Below are 20,935 nucleotides of genomic sequence, written 5' to 3' on the forward strand. Positions count from 1 at the left end.
TAAACAAACTTTGAGGGAAAGTTTTGGTTTGAGGGTTAAGGTTTGAAGATTATCTCAGGATAATTGTTTTGGGTATTTGTCTGGCCTCAGTGGCTCCAGAAGCTCTGGATTCCGTTGAGAATTTGGAATTCTGTTTCATTTTTCCCCCTTTTTGATCAGGACTCTTCTACAGAATCTTAGATCAAGTCATTCAGTAATGGTAGCTGGGTACCATCCAGTTCTTCTGGTTTCATGACAAAGGATGTAGATGTTCATGTTGGCAACATTTCCTCCTCCTATTCCTGACTCTTGTTCTTCCTGTCTTACTCCAGGTGAATGGAAACCTATTAGTTATACCTTGAATGACTGTTTGCAAGCTTTTAGGACCCAGGCACTACATAACAGACTATGAGGTAGAACAGAAACACCAAAAAAACCAGGGCTTTGAACTCGTTCTTCCTGGTTCAGTCATAGCCCAGGAAGCAAAACTGGAACAGACCCAAATTTTTAAAATTTGGGTGAACTGGGACTATAACCAGAATGGGAAAAAGTACGGGTTGAAGCCCTGCTAGGAACCTAATCTCCCTTTTAGAAAATAAGGGTGGGTTTCCTGGCAACCAAATCCCTTGCCCTTTAGATTTGGAGCAGAGTTGGAAACAGAAGTGTCCCACTCAAAGATTGGTGGCCAACTGTGCCACTTTGACTGTGTCACTCTCCATAGTCCTGCCACTAATCCAGTCTCAATGCATCCATCAGGCTCCTGAAAGGGCTCACTATACCTCTTCTGAGTCTCCTACTCCAAGGCTTCAACCCATAATTTTTCCCACTCTGGTTATCACTCTGGATCACCCAAATTATAAAAATTTGGGTCTGTTCTGGTTTCGCTTCGTCGGCCATGACTGAACCAGTTTGAAGCCCTGCAGAAAACAGTATTAGGCCAGTTGACTGAGATGTCCCATGAGGTCATGACCTTAAACCTCCAAACCAAGAAAAGAAATCCTGTGAGGTATTTGGTTGTACATAAGGAGCATTAGCAGCTACTTTTTTTTTTGAATGTGTATTATACAATGTTTGCCAATTCAGCCTTTTCAGATGTACAGCTTAGTGGTATCAATTGCATTAATAGCTTGTATACCTCTTAATCTGTACCAAGTTTCCACTTACCACAAACTCCCTGCTTTCCAAATGATGTCTCCCCTTCTCTCCCTCCCTCCCTCCCTCCCTTCCATCTAATCAACTTTGGTCTTTATATTACCTATTCTTGTAGTTTTATATAAGTGAGATCATACAATATTTGTCCTTTGTGATTGACTTATTTCACTCAGCATAATCTCTTCAGGGTTCATCCATGTTGTAGCATGTATCAGGACTTCATTTCTCTGTCTGGCTGTGTAGTATCCAATTGCATGTGTGTACCACATTTTGTCCATTCATCCATTGATGGTTGTTTCTACTTTTTGGTTATTGTGAATAGTGCTGCAATGAACATTGGCAACATTTGTGTTTCTGCCCTTAAGTCCCCTGGGTATACATGAGTGGGATTGCTGGGTCATGTGGTAGTTCTAGTTTCAGTGTTTTGAGGAATTGCTACACTCTTTTCTACAGTGGCTGTAGCATTCTGCAATCCCACCAGCAATGGATAGGGGTTCCAATTTCCCCACATACTCACCAACATTTGTTACTTTCCTTTTTTTTTTCTTTAAATCTTAGCCATCCTAGTGGACGAGAATTGATATCTCATTGTTGTTTTGATTTGCACTTCTCTGATGGCTAATGACATTGAGCATCTTCTCATGAGTCTGTTGGCCATTTGAATATCCTCACTGGTGAAATGTCTAGGCAAGCAAGTCCTTTGCCCATTTTTCAGTTGAGTTATGTGTCTTTTTCTTGTTAAGTTGTAGGAGAATTTATATATTCTGGATATTAGACCCTTATCTGTTAAATAGCTCCCAAAAGTTTTCTCCCACTCTGTAGGTTGCCTTTTCACTTTGTTGACAAAGTCCTTTGATGTACGGAAATCTTAAGTTGTTGTCTTTTATTGCCTGTGCTTTTGGTGTCATTTCTAAGAATGTGTTGTTAATGACTAGGTCCTGAAGCAGTTCCCCGGTGTTTTCTTTTAAAGAGTTTCATGGTTTTAGGTTGTACATTTAGGTCTTTGATCCATTTTATGTTCGTTTTTCTATATGGTGTGAGGTATGGGTCTACTTCATTTTTTTTTTTTTTACAAATGGAAATCCAGTTGTCCCAGCACCATTTATTAAAGAGGCTGGGTTTTTTTTTTTTTTTTTTTTTGCCCTTTTGATGGCTTTAGCACTCTTGTTGAAGATTAGTTGATCATAGATATGTGCCCTTGGGGCTCTCAGTTCTATTCCATTGTTCTATACATCTATCATTATACTAGTACTAGATTGTTTTGATCACTGTAACTTTATAATATGTTTTGAGATCAGGAAGAGAGAGTCCTCCTACTCTGTTCTTTTTCCAAGTTGGGGCCCTTTGCAGTTCCATATAAGTTTCATGATTGATTTTTCCACTTCTGCAAAGAAGGCTCTTAGGATTTTGAGGGGGATTGTGTTGAATTTATAGATTCTTTAGGTACCATTGACATCTTGACAATATGGAGTCTTCCAATCCATGAGCATGGAATGTCTCTCCATATATTTAGGTTATCTTTAGTTTCCTTCAGAGCCCTAATGGCACAGTGGTTAAGAGCTTGGCTGTGAACCAAAAGGTCAGCAGTTCGAATCCACCAGCTGCTCTTTGGAAACCCTATGGGGCAGTTCTACTCTGTCCTGTTGGGTCCTATGAGTTGGAATCAACTGCATGGCAGTGGGGATTTTTTTTGTTTGTTTCATTTTAATTTCCTTCAGTAATGTTTTATATTTTTTTTTGTGTGTACAGGTCTTTCACTTCCTTGGTTTAATTTTTTCCTAGGTATTTTAATCTTTTTTAGATGCTATTGTAAATGGGATTGTTTTCTTAATTTCCTTTTCGGCTTGTTCATTGTTGATGTATAGAAACCCGACTGATTTTGGCATATTGACCTTATATCCTGCCACTTTGCCAGATTCATTTATTATTCTACTTGCTTTCTTGTGGATTCTTTGGGTCTTTCTGTATATAAACCAAAAAAAACCCAAACCCATTGCCATCAAGTCGATTCCGACTCATAACGACCCTCTCAGACAGAGTAGAACTGCCCCATAGAGTTTCCAAGGAGTGCCTGGTGGATTTGAACTGCCGACCCTTTGGTTAGCAGCTGTAGCACTTAACCACTACGCCACCAGGGTTTCCTTCTGTATATACCCAGTGCTGTCGAGTCGATTCCGACTCATAGTGACCCTATAGGACAGAGTAGAACTGCCCCATAGAGTTTCTAAGGAGCGCCTGGTGGATTTGAACTGCCGACCCTTTAAGCAATTAGGCAAGAAAAAGACATGAAAGGCATACAAATTGGGAAGGAAGAAGTAAAACTACCCCTCTTTGCAGATTAACGTGATCCTATATACAGAAGGATATTACATGATCTGCAAAGAGGGGTAATTTTACTTCTTCCTTCCCAATTTGTATGCCTTTTATTTCTTTTTCTTGCCTAATTGTTTTGGCTAGAGCTTCCAATACAATATTGCAGAACAGTGGTGAGAACGGAACCCTTGTCTTGTTTGTGATCTTAAGGGAAACGCTTTCAGTCTTTCTTCATTGAGTATGACGTTGACTGTAAGGTTTTCACAAATGCCCTTGATTATATTAAGGAATTTCCCTTCTATTCCTATTTTGTTAAGTGCTTGTATCATGAAGGGTGTTGAATTTTGTCAAGAGCCTTCTCTGAATCAATTGAAATAATGATGTGGTTCGTTTCCTTTATTCTATTGATGTGGTATATTGCATTTATTGACTTTCTAATGCATTCCTGGGATAAATCACACTTTGTCTTGATGTATAATCCTTTTCATATGCTTCTGTATTTAGTTTGCTAATATTTTGTTGAGTTTCGCATCTATCTTCATCAGAGTCATTGGTCTGTAGTTTTTTTTTGTGTGTGTGAAGCCTTTGTCTGCTTTTGGTATCAAGGTGATGCTAGCCTCATACAATGAGTAAGGGAGAATTCCCTCCTCTTTTATATTTTGGAAGTGTTTAAGAAGAATTGGTGTCAAGTTCTGAAAATGTTTGGTAGAATTTCCCAGTGAAATTGTCCAATCTTGGACTTTTCTTTGTTGGGAGGTTTTTGATTACTTCTCCTATCTCTTCACTTGTCATGGGTCTGTTGAGATCATCTATTTCATCTTGCGTTAGTGTAGGAAGTTTGTATGTTTCTAGGAATTTGTCCACTTCATTGAAGTTATTAATTTTATTGGCATACGATTGTTTGTAATATTATCTAATGATCTTTTTTTTTCTTTTCCATTCGGCTCTGGTATAATGCTCCCCCATTTTTGTTTCTAATTTTGGATATGTATGTCTCCTTTTTTTTTTTTTTGTTAGTCTAGATAAAGGCTTGCCAATTTTATTCTTTCAAAAAACCAACATACGCTTTCATTGATTTTTTTTTTTCTATAGATTTTCGATTCTCTATTTCATTTGTCTCTGCTCTAATCTTTGTTAACTTCTTCCCTCTATTGGTTTGGGTTTGGTTTACTCTTCTATTTTTAATTCCTCTAGTTTTCCAGTTAGGTTTTTTTTTTTTTTAATAATTTTTATTGTGCTTTAAGTGAAAGTTTACAAATCAAGTCAGTCTCACACAAAAACCCATATACACCTTGCTACATGCTCCCAATTACTCTCCCCCTAATGAGACAGCCTGCTCTCTCCCTCCACTCTCTCTTTTCGTGTCCATTTCGCCAGCTTCTAACCCCCTCAACCCTCTCATATCCCCTCCAGGCGGGAGATGCCAACATAGTCTCAAGTGTCCACCTGATCTAAGAAGCTCACTCCTCACCAGCATCCCTCTGCAACCCATTCTCCAGTCCAATCCATGTCTGAAGAGTTGGCTTTGGGAATGGTTCCTGTCCTGGGCCAAAAGAAGGTCTGGAGGCCATGACCACCAGGGTCCTTCCAGTCTCAGACAATTAAGTCTGGTCTTATGAGAATTTGGGGTCTGCATCCCACTGCTCTCCTGCTCCTCAGGGGTTCTCTGTTGTGTTCTCTGTCAGGGTAGTCATCGGTTGTAGCCAGGCACCATCTAGTTCTTCTGGTCACAGGATGATATAGTCTCTGGTTCATATGGTCCTTTCTGTCTCTTGGGCTCATAATCGCCTTGTGTCCTTGGTGTTCTTCATTCTCCTTTGATCCAGGTGGGCTGAGACCAACTGATGCATCTTAAATGGCTGCTTGCTAGCGTTTAAGACCCCAGACACCACTCTTTAAAGTGGGATGCAGAATGTTTTGTTAATAGATTTTATTATGCCAATTGACTTAGATGTCCCCTGAAACCATGGTCCCCAGACCCCTCCCTGCTACGCTGGCCTTCGAAGCGTTCAGTTTATTCAGGAAACTTCTTTGTTTTTGGTTTAGTCCATTGTGCTGACCTCCCCTGTATTGTGTGCTGTCTTTCCCTTCACCTAAAGTAGTTCTTATTTACTATCTAATTAGTGAATGCCCCTCTCCCACCCTCCCTCCCTTCCCCCTCTTGTAACCACAAAAGAATGTTTTCTCCTCAGTTTAAACTATTTCTCAAGTTCTTATAATAGTGGTCTTATACAACATTTGTCCTTTTGCAACTGACTAATTTCACTCAGCATAATGCCTTCCAGGTTCCTCTATGTTATGAAATGTTTCACAGATTCCTCACTGTTCTTAATGGATGCATAGTATTCCATTGTGTGAATATACCATAATTTATTTATCCATTCATCCGTTGATGGGCACCTTGGTTGCTTCCATGCTTTTGCTGTTGTAAACAGAGCTGCAATAAACATGGGTGTGCATATATCTGTTCATGCAAAGGCTCTTATTTCTCTAGGATATATTCCAAGGAGTGGGATCCCTGGATTGTATGGTAGTTCTATCTCTAACTTTAAACTTTTTAAGGAAGTGGCAAATCGATTTCCAAAGTGATTGTACCATTTGACATTCCCACCAGCAGTGTATAAGTATTCCAATCTCTCCACAGCCTCTCCAGCATTTATTATTTTGTGTTTTTTGGATTAATGCCAGCCTTGTTGGAGTGACATGAAATCTCATTGTAGTTTTGATCTTCATTTCTCTAATGGCTAATGATCGTGAGCATTTCCTCATGTATCTGTTAGCTACCTGAATGTCTTCTTTAGTGAAGTGTCTATTCATATCTTTTGCCCATTTTTTAATTGGGTTATTTGTCTTTTTGCAGTTGAGTTTTTGCAGTATCATGTAGATTTTAGAGATCAGGCGCTGATCAGAAATGTCATAGCTAAAAACTTTTTCCCAGTAGGTAGTCTTTTAACTCTTTTGGTGAAGTCTTTGGATGAGCATAAGTGTTTGATTTTTAGGAGCTCCCAGTTACCTAGTTTTTCTTCTACGTTCTTTATAATGTTTTCTATACTGTTTATGCCATCTATTAGGGCACCTAACGTTGTCCCTATTTTTTCTTCCATGATCTTTATCGTTTTAGATTTTATATTTAGGTCTTTGATCCATTTTGAGTTAATTTTTCTGCATGGAGTGAGGTATGGGTCTTGTTTCATTTTTTTACAGATGGATATTCAGTTATGCCAGCACCATTTGTTAAAAAGACTGTCTTTTCCCCCATTTAACTGTTTTGGGGCCTTTGTCAAATATCAACTGCTCATATGTGAATGGGCTTATTACCGGATTCTCAATTCTGTTCCATTGGTCCATGTATCTGTTGTTGTATCAGTACCAGGCTGTTCTGACTACTGTGGCAGTATAATAGGTTCTAAAATCAGGTAAAGTAAAGCCTCCCACTTTGTTCTTCTTTTTCAGTAATGCCTTATTTATCGGGGGCCTTTTTCCCTTCCATATGAAATTGGTGATTTGTTTCTCCATCTCATTAAAGAATGTCCTTGGGAATTGGATTGGAATTCCATTAAATGTATAGCTCGCTTTTGGTAGAATAGACATTTTTATAATGTTAAGTCTTCCTATCCATGAGCAAGGTATGTTCTTCCACTTACGTAAGTCTCTTTTGGTTTCTTGCAGAAGTGTCCTGTAGTTTTTTTTGCATAAGTCTTGTACATCTCTGGTAAGATTTATTCCTACGTATTTTATCTTCTTGGGGGCTACTGTAAATGGCATTGATTTAGTGATTTCCCCTTCGATGTTCTTTTTGTTGGTGTAGAGGAATGCAACTGATTTTTGTATGTTTATCTTGTATCCCAATACGCTGCTGAACTCGTCTATTAGTTTCAATAGTTTTCTGGAGGATTCCTTAGGGTTTTCTGCATATAAGATCATGTCATCTGCAAATATACTTTGACATCTTCCTTGCCATCTGGATGCCCTTTATTTCTTTAGCCTAATTGCTCTGGCTAGGACTTCCAGCACAATGTTGAATAAGAGCAGTGATAAAGGGCATCCTTGTCTGATTCCCGATCTCAATGGGAATGTTTTCAGGCTCTCTCCATTTAGGGGGAGGCTGTGGGCTTTGTATAAACACCCTATTATGTTGAGAAATTTTCCTTCTATTCCTATTTTGCTGAGAGTTTTTATCATGAATGAGTGTTGAACTTTGTCAAATGCCTTTTCTGCAGCAATTGATAAAATCATGTGATTCTTGTCTTTTGTTTTATTTATGTGGTGGAGTACGTTAATGGTTTTTCTAATGTTGAACCATTCCTGCATACCTGGTATGAATCCCTCTTGGTCATGGTAAATTATTTTTTTGATATGTTGTTGAATTCTATTGGCTAGAATTTTGTTGAGGATTTTTGCATCTACATTCATGAGAGATATAGGTCTATAATTTTCTTTTCTTGTGGTGTCTTTTACCTGGTTTTGGTGTCAGGGATATGGTGGCTTCATAGAATGAGTTTGGTAGTATTCCGTCCTTTTCTATGCTCTGAAATATTTGTAGTAGTACTGTTGTTAACTCTCCTCTGAAAGTTTGGTAGAACTGTGCAGTCAAGCCATCCGGGCTGGGGCCTTTTTTTGTTGGGAGTTTTTTCATTACCTTTTCAATCTCTTTTATTATGGGTCTATTTAGTTGTTCTACCTCTGTTTGTGTTAGTTTAGGTAGGTAGTGTGTTTCTAGGAATTCATCCATTTCTTCTAGGTTTTCAAATTTGTTTGAGTATAGTTTTTCATAGTAATCTGATACGATTCTTTTAATTTCAGTTGGGTCTGTTGTAATATTGCCCATCTCATTTCTTATTCAGGTTAATTGCTTCCTCTCCTGTTTTTCTTTTAGCAGTTTGGCCAGTGGTTTATCAATTTTGTTGAGTTTTTCAAAAACCCAGGTTTTGGTCTTGTTAATTCTTTCAATTGTTTTTGTGTTTTCTATTTCATTTAGTTCAGCTCTAATTTTTATTATTTGTTTTCTTCTGGTGCCTGTGGGTTTCTTTAGTTGGCTCTCTATTTGTTCAAGTTGTAGGGATAGTTCTCTGATTTTAGACCTTTCTTCTTTTTGGATGTGTGTATTTAGTGATATAAATTGGCGTCTGAGGACTGCTTTTGCTGTGTCCCAAAGGTTCTGATAGGAAGGGTTTTCATTCTCATTGGATTCTATGAATTCCTTTATTCCATCCTTAATGTCTTCTATAATTCAGTCTTTTTTGAGCAGAGTATTGTTCAGTTTTCAAGTGTATGATTTCTTTTCCCTGCTTTTCCTGGTATTGATTTCCACTTTTATGGCCTTATGGTCAAAGAAGATGCTTTGTAATACTTCAATGTTTTGGATTCTGCTAAGGCTTGCTTTATGACCTAATATGTGGTCTATTCTAGAGAATGTTCCATGTGCACTAGAAAAAAAAGTATAGTTGGTTGCTGTTGGGTGGAGTGTTCTGTATATGTCTATGAGGTCAAGTTGGTTGATTGTGGCATTTAGATCTTCCGTGTCTTTATTGAGCTTCTTTCTGGATGTCTTGTCCACTGAAAGTGGTGTGTTGAAGTCACCTGCTGTTATTGTGGAGCTGTCTATTTCACTTTCCAATGCTGATAGAGTTTGTTTTATGTATCTTGCAGCCCTGTCATTGGGTGCATAAATATTTAATATGGTTATATCTTCTTGGTGTATTGTCCCTTTAATCAGTATATAATGTCCTTCCTTATCCTTTCTGATGGATTTCACTTTAAAGTCTATTTTGTCAGAAATTAATATTGCCACTCCCGCTCTTTTTTGATTATTGTTTGCTTGATATATTTTTTCCATCCTTTGAGTTTTAGTTTGTTTGTGTCTCTAAGTCTAAGGTGTGTCTGTTGTAGGCAGCATATAGATGGATCTTGTTTTTAATCCATTCTGCCACTCTTTGTCTCTTTATTGGTGCATTTAGCCCATTTACATTCAAGGTACTTATGGAGAGGTAGGAATTTAGAGCTATCATTTTGATGTCTTGTTTTGTGTGTTGACAGCTTCTTTTTCCCACTTGATTTTATGTGCTGAGTAGATTTTCTTTATATGTTGTCCTTTCCTCATATTTGTTGTTGTTGATTTTGTTTCTCTGAGTCTGTATTTTTCCCTTGTATTTTATTTTGGTGAGTAGGATAGTTTGTCTCCTTTGTGGTTACCTTATTATTTAGCCGTAATTTTCTAAATTTATAACTATCTTTTATTTCTTTGTATCACCCTATCTTCCTCTCCATATGGAAGGCGTATGATTACATTTCCTAGTCCCTCTTTATTATTTTAATGTTGTCTTCTTTTATGTAATAACATCGCAGTTACACTGTGTTGGGCTTTTTTTTTTTTGGATTTCCCTGTCTGGGTTGACTTCTGGTTGCTCTGCCCAGTGTTGTAGTCTTGGGTCGATACCTGATATTATTGATTTTCTAACCAAAGAACTCCCTTTAGTATTCCTTGTAGTTTTAGTTTTGGTTTGGTTTTTATGAATCCCCTCAACGTGTGTTTATCTGGAAATGTCTTAATTTCACCTTCATATTTAAGAGACAGTTTTGATGGGTATATGATTTTTGGCAGGCAGTTTTTTTCCTTCAGTTTTTTAAAATATGTCATCTCATTGCCTTCTTGCCTGCATGGTTTCTGCCGAGTAGTCTGATCTTATTCTTATTGGCTCTCCCTTGTAGATGACTTTTCTTTTATCCCTCGCTGCTCTTATAATTGTCTCTTTATCTTTGGTTTTCCAAGCTTAATTATAATGTCTTGGTGACTTTCTTTTAAGATGTACCTTATGTGGAGTTTGATGAGCATCTTGGATAGATATCTTCTCATCTTTTATAATATCAGGAAAGTGTTCTGCCAACAAATCCTCAACAATTTTCTCTGTATTTTCTGTTTGCCCTCCCTGTTCTGGTACTCCAATCACTCTTAGGTTATTTCTCTTGATAGAGTCTCAGTCTCACATGATTCTTAAGGTTTCTTCATTTTTTTAAATTCTTTTATCTGATTTTTCTTAAATATATTAGTGTCAAGTGATTTATCTTCGAGTTCAGAAATTCTAGGTTCTACTTGCTCAATTCTGCTCCTCTGAGTTTCTATTTAGTTATCTAATTCTGTAATTTTATTGTTAATCTTCTGAATTTCTGATTGCTGTCTATGGATTTTCCAGCTTATTAAATTAATCTTTTCATTATGTTCCTGAATAATCTTTCTGATTTCTTCAGTTGCTTTATCTGTGTGTTCCTTGGCTTGTTCTGCGTGTTGCTTCATTTCCTTCCTGATGTCTTGAAGGGTTCTGTATATTAAACTTGGTATTCTGCATCTGGGAATTCCAGGAATGCACTTTCATCTAAAAGATCCCTGGATTCTTTGTTTTGAGAGCCTGTTGAGGTGATCATGGCTTGTTTCTTTATGTGACTTGATATTGACTGTTGTCTCTGAGCCATCTATAAGTTATAGTATTAGTTTATGCTTGCTTACTGTGTCGTAGCTGCTTGCATTGTTTTGTTTTGGTATGCCCCTGTGGGTTGCTTGAGTGAGCTAGCTTGATTATTTTTGCCTTTAGAGCTCTGGTGTCTTGACCCCAGCTGGCTAGAGCTGTCATCAGGTATATCAGTCTAGGAGTCCATTCAGTTCTCTTGTATGAATTCATCTCAGGTTTCCAGGTAGCTGATATCAAGTATGTGGTACAGGCTCTGTCCTACAGTCTTAGAGGGGCAGGGCTGCTTGGCATATATACCCATATCTGATTGCAGCAGGGGGTCACGCTCTGAACAAGGCAGGGGGCTGAGAACCGACCCCCAAGTGTCTCTGAGGAAAATGCGTCTCTGTTCCCTAGAGTGTGTTGGTGGGTGGGCTCTGCAGAGGGACCACAGGCACCCAGTGTTTTTGTTGTAATGACTGGGTGGTACCAGTTATCCCTGGACCCCTGTTGCAGGTGGCTGGGCGACCCAAGCAGAGCCACCAGTCCTTAGGTCCACGTTATGGGTAGGTGAGGAGCTTGTTTAATAGGCAGAGTAATGTCAAACGTCAAACACCCACCCCTCCACCGCACAGCTGAAATGGTTGGAGTTTGCCAACAAGGGTCTATTCTCCCGAAATAGGCCCACACAGGTCAATGCAGAAGGGAAAGTGTGCTCAAAGTCCTCGGAAGGTTTATGCCCAGGACAGGGGCCGCTTCCGTTCTGGGCGCCCCTTTATCTTTTCCCCCCAGTTGCAAATTTTTTCCTTCCCCAAGGCTGGAAGGAGGGCTCTATGTGCTCAGCAGGGCCTATCTCAGGCCCAGGGATTCAGCTACTGAAGCCAGCTTGGCGGGGGGCGGGGGGGGGCAGTGGCTCGGTAAAATATCCGCAAGTACTTAGCTTTTGCCGAGAGCACCCTTCTCCTCAGGTTCCGGAGGTGTGAGTGGGCTGTGTGGCTGGCTGCTTGTCCCTGAGGAAACTGCGGCCAAACGCTAGGACCAGCCCGCTGCTGCCGCTGCTCCGGGAATGGTGCCTAAGGGCTCCCCACGATTCAGGTCCGGTAACTCCTCTCCACTTCTGAACGGTCTCTTCCTTCCCCTGCCCCTCAGTTCATTGTCTGAGCTTGCCTTTGATGCTCAGGGCTCCCAGCTTGTCAGAAATATACTCGTTTCACTTTTTTTTCCAGGTCTTTGTTGTAAAGAGGGCTCGAGGGAAGCGTCTTTCTATTCTGCCATGTTGGCTCCACCTCCTTTATTTATCTATTTAATTATTAGTGAAGTTAACCAACTTTCCATATGTGTTGACCATTTTCTACAGAGAAGTTGCAAGAACAATAAAATGAATAATCATATACCCTTCACCAATTGTTGACTTTTGCCACATTTATGTTTACTTTATCTGTCTCTCTAGAAATATATATTTGTGTGTATACATACAGTTATATATATATGTGTATATATACACACATACATACACACATACATTTTGAGACTTAATGGCAGACATAATGACACTTTACACCTAAATACTTCACCATACATCTCCTTAGGGCAAGAACATTCTCCTGTTTCATTACATTACAATTGCTACACTCAGGAAATTAACAATGATATAATACTATTATGTAATATGTAGTCTATATTCCTATGATCCTAATGGTCCCAATAATGCCTTTGACAGTACATTCCCTTATCCAGGATTTGGTCAGAGATCACACACTGCATTTACTTGTCAAGCCTCTTTAGTCTCCTTTAATGTAGGGTAGTTTCCCAGCCATTTTTCTTTTTTATATCATTGATATTTTTTAAAAATTCAGGCTGGTTGTTTTGCAGTGTCTCTCAATTTGTATTTATCAAATTGTTTTCTCATGGTTAAATTCAGGTTAAAGATTTTGATGGGAATTCTACATAGATAATGCTGTGTCCTTCTCTGTGAATCAAATTAGGAGGCACATGATGTCATTTTGTCTCATTTGTGATGTTAACCCTGATCACTTGATTAAAGTGGTGTCAGGTCTCTCCACTGTAAAATTACCACTTCTCATTTGAAAGTAACCTGTGACATAATACTTTCAGACTGCATAACCTATTTTCTAAGTTTTACAAAATAAATTTACTAAATTGTTTTAGCATCCATTGCTGAATGTTGTTTGAATCAATTATTATTCTGATGATTGTAAAATGGGGATTTTTTAACCCCATCATTCCAGCTATATTGGCTTCTGTAAAGAAAAGATTTCCTTCCTTCATTTATGTATATATTTATTATCAGTATGCACTTGAGGCTTTTTTTTTTTTAATTCAATGAGCTATAATTCAGTCTTATCGTTTATTTTGGGTGTAACACTTCATGAAAAGTTCCAAGAATGGTTCAAGGAATTCCTATATATCTTACCCAAATTCACCTATTATTTACATTTTACCCATTCTACTTTATTGTTCTATTTATTGTTGCATATATATTTTTATATAATATATAAGTGCTTATAAAAAACATGCATTTACATCTGCAGCTTATTCAAGCCTATTTGCTTTAAAAATGTCAAGGACATGAAAGACAAAGAAATGCTGAGAAATCCTTCCAGATTAAAGAAGATTGAAAATTTAGACGTGAAAACTAAATGCAGTGTGTAATCTTGGATTGGATCCTAGACCAGAAAAAATAAATTCCATTAAAGATCATTACTGAGACAGTTTGAATAAGGTTTCTACATTAGATATCATATTATATCATTATTAAATTTACTCATTTTGATAATTACACTGCTTTTATGTAAGTGAATGACCTTATTTTTAGGATATGTATTTTTTTTATTCAGTGGTAAAGGAGCATGGTGTCTTTTGTAACTTATTCAAATGGTTCGGGAAAAGAACGTGTACATACACACACACATAATTTTTTGTGAACCATTTGAATAAATGGCAGGTATTTAGTGGCCCTTTCAATGTATATATTTAGGTCTTTTATTTCTGGAAAGTTTTCATGGATTGTAGTTTTAGTTATGTCCCCTTATTTGTTTTTCTTCTTCAGATACTCCAGATGTCAGTACATTGGATTTTTTTGCTTGTCTTCCATTTTAACCACTTTCTCTTCACTCTTTTTTTCTTTATTTCATTTTTTAATTTATTTAGTTGCTTTCCTGCCGTTCTTTAGTGTCCGTTACTAAATTTTCATTCAAATCTATTGTTCTTTGGATACCTTGCATTTTAATATTCATTTCTAAGATTATTTTGTCTTTTTCTTCAATTTCTTTACTGAATTCAGTCAACTATCATTACATTTTTTACCGATTTTTGTCCGTTTTTATACCTAGCTTTTGAATTTGTGATTCAAGGTGTTTTATTCATATTTCCAAGTGATTGTTCAAGGATATTTAACTCATTTTGTAGTGTTGAGTTACTGTTTTCTCCTACTTTGTGTTTGGTTTTGTTTTTTGTCACCTGAAATGTCATCTCATTTTCTACTGTTCTTAATGAAGCTGTGAATAGATGAAAACTGTTTTTGTATATTAGTTTTGAGGACAGGGTTGGGAATTGGTGTGGCTTGCCGATTCCTATATCAGTTATACCCTTTTTGTTAGTGAGGCAAAGTGCAGTTTCCTTAAAGAATGACTGTTTCTTTGGGAGAGGAATTATGTATGCTCTGATTTTCTTTTTTTTTTTTGTCATTGTTTGTTTTACATGACCCTAAATTTCCACCTTTTGTCTTTTTCCCTTCACTACCTAGTTTCCAAGGGGGTACTTCTTCCTTTCTACTCTCTTCTCCCCCAGAAATGATGCTTTTTTGTCACTGCCACCTTGGATCCTGCACACATTCAAGGTCCTTCCTACAGCTGGTGCGCTGATATATCCAGACAGCTGTTTTTTTGTTTTGTTTTTTTTTAAAGCATTTTCATACTTATGGTAGATTTTCACTTTCTAACCATGATTTCAGCTCACTCTTAGGCCCTCCACTCCCCATTTATGTTCTCTTGACTGTTTTTTCAGACCTCCTCACACTCCAAAAAGGTTTATGATAAAAGTTTGAAACAGTTGAGCTGCAATTTGGTATTTGTTTTTTTACTTACAGGTAATTTAAAATTCGTAGTATCCTCTATTTTCTATTATAAGTTAAACTGAAAGTGTAGGTTATGTGTAGATTCATTTGCTCTTCCTGTTGATCTGTATTGTGTTTTTGAGGACATATGGAGAGATTCAGATTTGTACCGATGCAATTATCCTAGATTGCCTGGAAGCCCCTTAATTTTTTTCACTTAAAAAAATTAAGGTATAATTTATGTACAGTAAAATTGACACCTTTTGGTATATAGTTCTGCATGTTTTCATAAACCCATCCAGTTATGTATGTAACCACCATCACAATGAAGATATACAACAGGTCCATCCCTTCCTTATATTTCTCCTTTGTAGTTAACCCCTCCCTGCATCCCAGACCCTGGCAATGACTGATCTCTTTTTGGTCCCTGTCATTTTGCCTTTCTCATAATGTAGTCATTTTGCCTTTCTCATAATGTTATGTAAATGGAATCATACCGTATGTAGCCTTTTGAGTCTGGGTTCTTTCACTTAGCATAATACCTTTGAGGTTCATCCATGTTATTGTATGTATCAGTAGTTTATTTTTATTGCTGAATAGTATTAGATTGTATGGATTCCAGCTTGTGTTTATCCATTCACTAGTTGAAGGACATTTGGGTTGTTTCCAGTTTTTTGGTTATTACAAATAAAAATGTTCATTTACAGGTTTGGGAGTTTACATAAGCCTTCATTTCACTTGGGTAAATACCTGGGAGTGGGATTGTAAGATCATATGGCAAGTGTATGTTTAATTTTATAAGAAACTGGAAAGTAGTTTTTTAAGATGGCTGTGCCAATTTGATATTCCTATAATATATGATATATGTATGATATAAAAAAAAAAAAAAAACCTTTGAGTTCCAGTTGCTCTTCATCCTCATCAGCACTTGGTATTGTCAGTTTTTTTCTCATTCTAATAGGTGCATAAAACTGTTGCCGTTGAGTCAATTCTGACTCCTAGTGACCCTATATGACAGAGTAGAACTTCCCCATAATCTTTACAGAAACAGACTGACTGCCACATCTTTGTCCTGCGGAGCAGCTGGTGGGTTCGAACTGCTGACCTTCGGGATAGCAGCTGAATGCTTAACCACTTCGCCACCAGGGCTCCTAATAAGTGCATCACAGTATCTAATAGTTGTTTTCATTTGCAGTTCCCTAGCATAATGTTTAAGTGCTACGGCTGCTAACCGAAAGGTCGGCAGTTCGAATCCGCCAGGCACTCCTTGGAAACTCTATGGGGCAGGTCTACTCTGTCCTATGGGGTTGCTATGAGTCGGAATCGACTCGACGGCAGTGGTGGTGGGTGGTTTTCATGACTAATAATGTTGAGCAGCTTTTCTTGTGTTTATTTACCATTTGTATATCTTCTTTGGTGAAGTATTTTATTGAGTTTTTTTACATATCGAGTTCTGGTAGTTCTTTATATATACTCAGTACAAGTCCTTTACCAGGTATGTGATTTGCAAATATTTCCTCCCGGTCTGTGGCTTATCTTTTCATTCTTTTGATGGTGTCTTTTGAATTTTGGTGTCATATTTAAGAACTCTGTGGCTAATGCAGGATTAAAAAGAATTTCTCCCGGACTTTCTTCTAGAAATTTTTATAGGTTTAGGTTTTATATTTACATCTCTGATCCATTTTGAGTTAATTTTTATATATGCTTGAGGTATGGATCTAGGTTGATTTTTTTGCATATGAATGTCCAATTGTTCAGCACCATTTGTTGACGAAGCTATCCTTTCTCCATTGAATTGCTTTTGTACCTTTTTTAAATTGTGATTTAGGTGAAAGTTTACAGAGCAAATTAGTGTCTCACTAAATAGCTAATACACAAATTGTTCTGTGACATTTGTTGCCAACCCCATGATGTGTCAACACTCTCCCCTTCTCCACCCTAGTTTCCTTGTTTCCATTCATTGAGTTTTCCTGTCTCCTCTTGCCTTCTCGTCTTTGCTTTTGGCTCAGTGTGCCCATTAATCTCTTATACATGATTGAACTATGAAGCATGACCCTCATGTGTGTTATTGTTGGCCCTAGAGACCTGTCTAATCATTGGCTGAAGGATGAACCTCAGGAGTGACTTCAGTACTGAGTTAAAAGGGTGTCCAGGGATCTTATTCTTGGGGTTTCTCCAGTCTGTCAGACCAGCAAGCTTGGTCTTTTTTTGTGTGTGTGTGAATTTGAATTTTGTTCTACATTTTTCTCCCGCCCTGTCTGGGACCCTTTATTTTGACCCCTGCCAGAGCAGTTGATGGTGGTAACCGGGCATCATCTAGTTGTTCTGGGCACCGTCTGGTGGGGGTTGTGGTAGGTGAGGTCCATTAGTCCTTTGGACTAATCTTTCTCTTGTGTCTTTGGTCTTCTTCATTCTCCTTTGCTCCAGCTGGGATGGGACCAGTAGATGTATCTTAAATGGCCACTCACAGGCTTTTAAGACCCCAGGAGCTACTCACCACAGTCAGATGTAGAAGATTTTCTTTATAGACTATGTTATGCCAGTTGAGTTAGATATACCCCGAGACCACGGTCCCAATCCCTCTGCCTAGTATCTCAGTCTCTCATGGCGTTTGGATATGTCTGTGAAGCTTCTAGGACCTTGCCCTGGAAGAGTTTTACTGACTTCCCTAGTTAAGTGTTTTTCCCTTCCCACCCATCCCTTCCTTCGTAACCACCAAAGATTGTTTCTTTCTGTGGGACACATTTTCATGTGTTTTTATACTAGTGGTCTCATACAATATTTGTCCTTTTTGATTGACTTATTTCACTCAGGATAATGCCCTCCAGATTCATCCATGTTGTGCGATGTTTTGCAGATTCATCGTTGTTTTTTATCATTGTGCAGAGTTCCTTTGTGTGTATGTATCATAGTTTGTTTATTCCTCTGTTGATGAGCACCTAGGTTGTTTCCATCTTTTTTCTATTGTGAATAATGCTGCAGTGAACGTGGGTGTGCATATGTCTATTCGTGTGATGGCACTTATTTCCCTAGGGTATATTCCTAGAAGTGGGATTGCTGGATCATATGGTATTTGTTTCTAGCTTTTTAAGAAAGTGCCATATTGTTTTCCAAAATGATTGTACCATTTGGCATTCCTGCCAGCAATGTCCTATAGAGTCGCTATGAGTCGGAATCAACTCGATGGCACTGGGATGGGACCAGCAATGCATAAGAGTTCAAATCTCCCCCACAACCTCTCCAACATTTGTTATTTTCTGTTTTCTTTGATTTGTGCCAGTATCTTAGTCATCTAGTGCTGCCGTAACAGAAATGCCACGAGTAGATGGCTTCAACAAAGAGAAATTTATTTTCTCGAAGTCTAGTAGGCTAGAAGTCCAAATTCAGAGGGTCAACTCCAAGGGAAGACTTTCTCTCTCTGTTGGCTCTGGATGAAGGTCCTTCTTGCCAATCTTCCCCTGGACTAGAGCTTCTCTGCCCAGGAACCCCGGGTCTAAGGGACGCACTCTGCTCCCGGTGCTTCTTTCTTGGTGGTATGAGGTCCCCCTCTCTGTGCTTGCTTCCCTTTCCTTTTTATCTCTTGAGAGAGAAAAGGTGGTGCAGGCCACACCCCAAGGGAACTCCCTTTACATTGGATCAGGGGTGTGACCTGGGTAAGGGTGGTGTTACAATCCCACCCTAATCCTCTTTAACATAAATTACAATCACAAAATGGAGGACAACCACACAATACCGGGAATCATGGCCTAACCAAGTGGACACATTTTTGGGGGACCAACCCAGAGACACAACTCAATTAATGATAGGCAGCAATGTTGGGTTAGATGGTATCTCATTGTAGTTTTGGTTTGCATTTCTCTAATGGCTAGTGATCATGAGCATTTCCTCGTGTTTTTTAGCCGCCTGAATGTCTTCTTTGGCGAAATGTCTGTTCATATCCTTTGCCTATTTTTAATTGAATTATTTGTCTTTTTATCATAGAGGTGTTGGATTTTCCTATATATTTTAGAGATTAGACCTTTGTCAAATGTATCATATCCAAATTTTTTTTCCCAGTTTGTAGGTTCTCTTTTACTCTTAGTGAAGTCTTTTGATGAGCCTAAGTGTTTAATTTTTAAGAGATCCCATCTTGCTTATCTTCTGGTGTTTGTGTGTTGTTAATTATGGCTTGTATGCTGTTTATGCCATATATTAGGGCCCCTAGTTTTGACATGGAAACCCTGGTGGCATACTGGTTAAGTGCTACGGCTGCTAACCAAAAGGTCAGCAGTTTGAATCCACCAGGTGCTCCTTGTAAACTCTATGGGGCAGTTGTACTCTGCCCTATAGGGTCGCTATGAGTCGGAATCAACTTAACGGCAGTGGGTTTGGTTTTGGTTTTTAGTGTTGACCCTGTATTTTCCTCCATGATCTTTATAATTTTTGGTTTTATGTTTAGGTCTTTGATCCATTTTGAATTAGTTTTTGTGTATGGTGTAAGGTATGGGTGGGTCCTGTTTCATGTTTTTGCAGATGGACATCCAGTTTTGCCAGCACCATTTGTTAAAAAGACTGTCTTTTCCCCATTTAATGGACTTTGGGCCTTTGTTAAATATCAGGTGGCCATAGGTAGATGGATTTACATCTGGCTTTTTTATTCTGTTCCATTGATCAATGTATCTGTCGTTGTACCAGCACTAGGCTGTTTTGACTGCCATAGCTGTATAGTAGGTTCTGAGGTCAGGTAGTGCAAGGCCTCCTACTTTGTTCTTTTTCTTTAGTAATGCTTTACTTATCTGGGGCCTCTTTCTTTTCCATATAAAGTTGATGATTAGTTTTTCCATCTCGTTAAAGAATGCTGTTGGTGTTTGGATCGGAATTGCATTGTATTTGTAGATTGCTTTGGGTAGAATTGACATTTTCACAAGGTTGAGTACCTATCCATGAGCAATGATATGTTTTTCCATTTATGTAGGTCTCTTGGTTTCTTGCAGTAATGTTTTGTAGTTTTCTTTGAATAGGTCTTTTATGTACCTGGTTAGATTTATTCCTAAGTATTTTATTTTTTTAGGGGCTGTTACAAATGTTGATTTCTTGATTTCCTTTTCATGGTTCTCTTTATTGGTGTGTAGGAGTCCAATTGATTTTTGTATGTTTGTCTTATATACTGATACTCTGCTGAATCTTTCTATTAGTTCCGGTAATTTTCTTGTGGAGTCTTACGGTTCTCTGTGTACAGTGTTGCATCATCTGAGAATAGGGATAGTTTTTTTTTCCCACCAATTTGAATGCCCTTTATTTCTTCTTCTTTCCTTATTGCTCTAGCTAGAACTTCCAACAGAATGTTAAATAGGAGTGGTGACAAAGGGCATCCTTGTCTTGTTCCTGTTCTAAGAGGGAATGTTTTCAGCCTCTCTCCATTGAGAATGATTTTGGCTGCCTTTTCTTATGTTGAGGAATTTTCCTTCTATTCCTATCTTATCAAGGGTTTTTATCAGGTTTGGGTGTTGGACTTTATCGAATGCCTTTTCTGTGGCGATTGAAATGGTCATGTGATTCTTTTTTACTTATGTGGTGGATTATGTTGATTGATTTCCTAATGTTGAACCATCCTTGCATACCTGGCATGAACCCCCCTTGGCCGTGGTTTATTATAATTTTTTTTAATATGTTGCTGAATTCTATTGGCTACAGTGTTGTTGAGAATTTTTGCATCTGTATTCATGAGAGATATTGGGTCTGTAATTTTCTTTTTTTGTTGTGTCTTTGCTCAGTTTTGGTATCAGGGTTATGCTGGCTTCATAGAATGAATTCGGAAGTTTCCCTTCCTTTTCTGTGTTCTGAAATAGTTTGAGTAGTACTGGTGTACTACAGCAATTTCTAATTGCTGTTTTTGTGTGATTTGTAATTGTTCATTTTGACATTTTGTTTTTGTATTATTTTTCTGAATCCTTCTACTGCTTTTTCTGTGTTTTCCTTGATTTGGGCTAGGTTT

General features: G+C 38.1%; 1 protein-coding gene across 6 annotated transcripts in view; it reads left to right on the top strand.

The window, feature by feature from the left end:
* LOC126068582 (zinc finger protein 182) overlaps nt 1-20,935 on the top strand; it is a 58,579-nt gene that overhangs the window by 26,693 nt on the left and 10,951 nt on the right. The window contains exon 1 of one of the 6 annotated variants that reach the window (XM_049871286.1): nt 5,614-7,156. The exons of 4 other annotated variants lie outside the window; for them this stretch is intronic. The gene's annotated coding sequence lies outside the window, so the exon portion shown is untranslated. Of the gene's footprint in view, nt 1-5,613; nt 7,157-10,651; nt 11,982-20,935 lie in introns of those variants that run through there. One more of the 6 variants, XM_049871285.1, reaches the window with a different exon arrangement.

The sequence above is a fragment of the Elephas maximus genome, chromosome X (genome assembly GCF_024166365.1).
Source record: "Elephas maximus indicus isolate mEleMax1 chromosome X, mEleMax1 primary haplotype, whole genome shotgun sequence".
Classification (NCBI taxonomy): Eukaryota; Metazoa; Chordata; class Mammalia; order Proboscidea; family Elephantidae; genus Elephas; species Elephas maximus.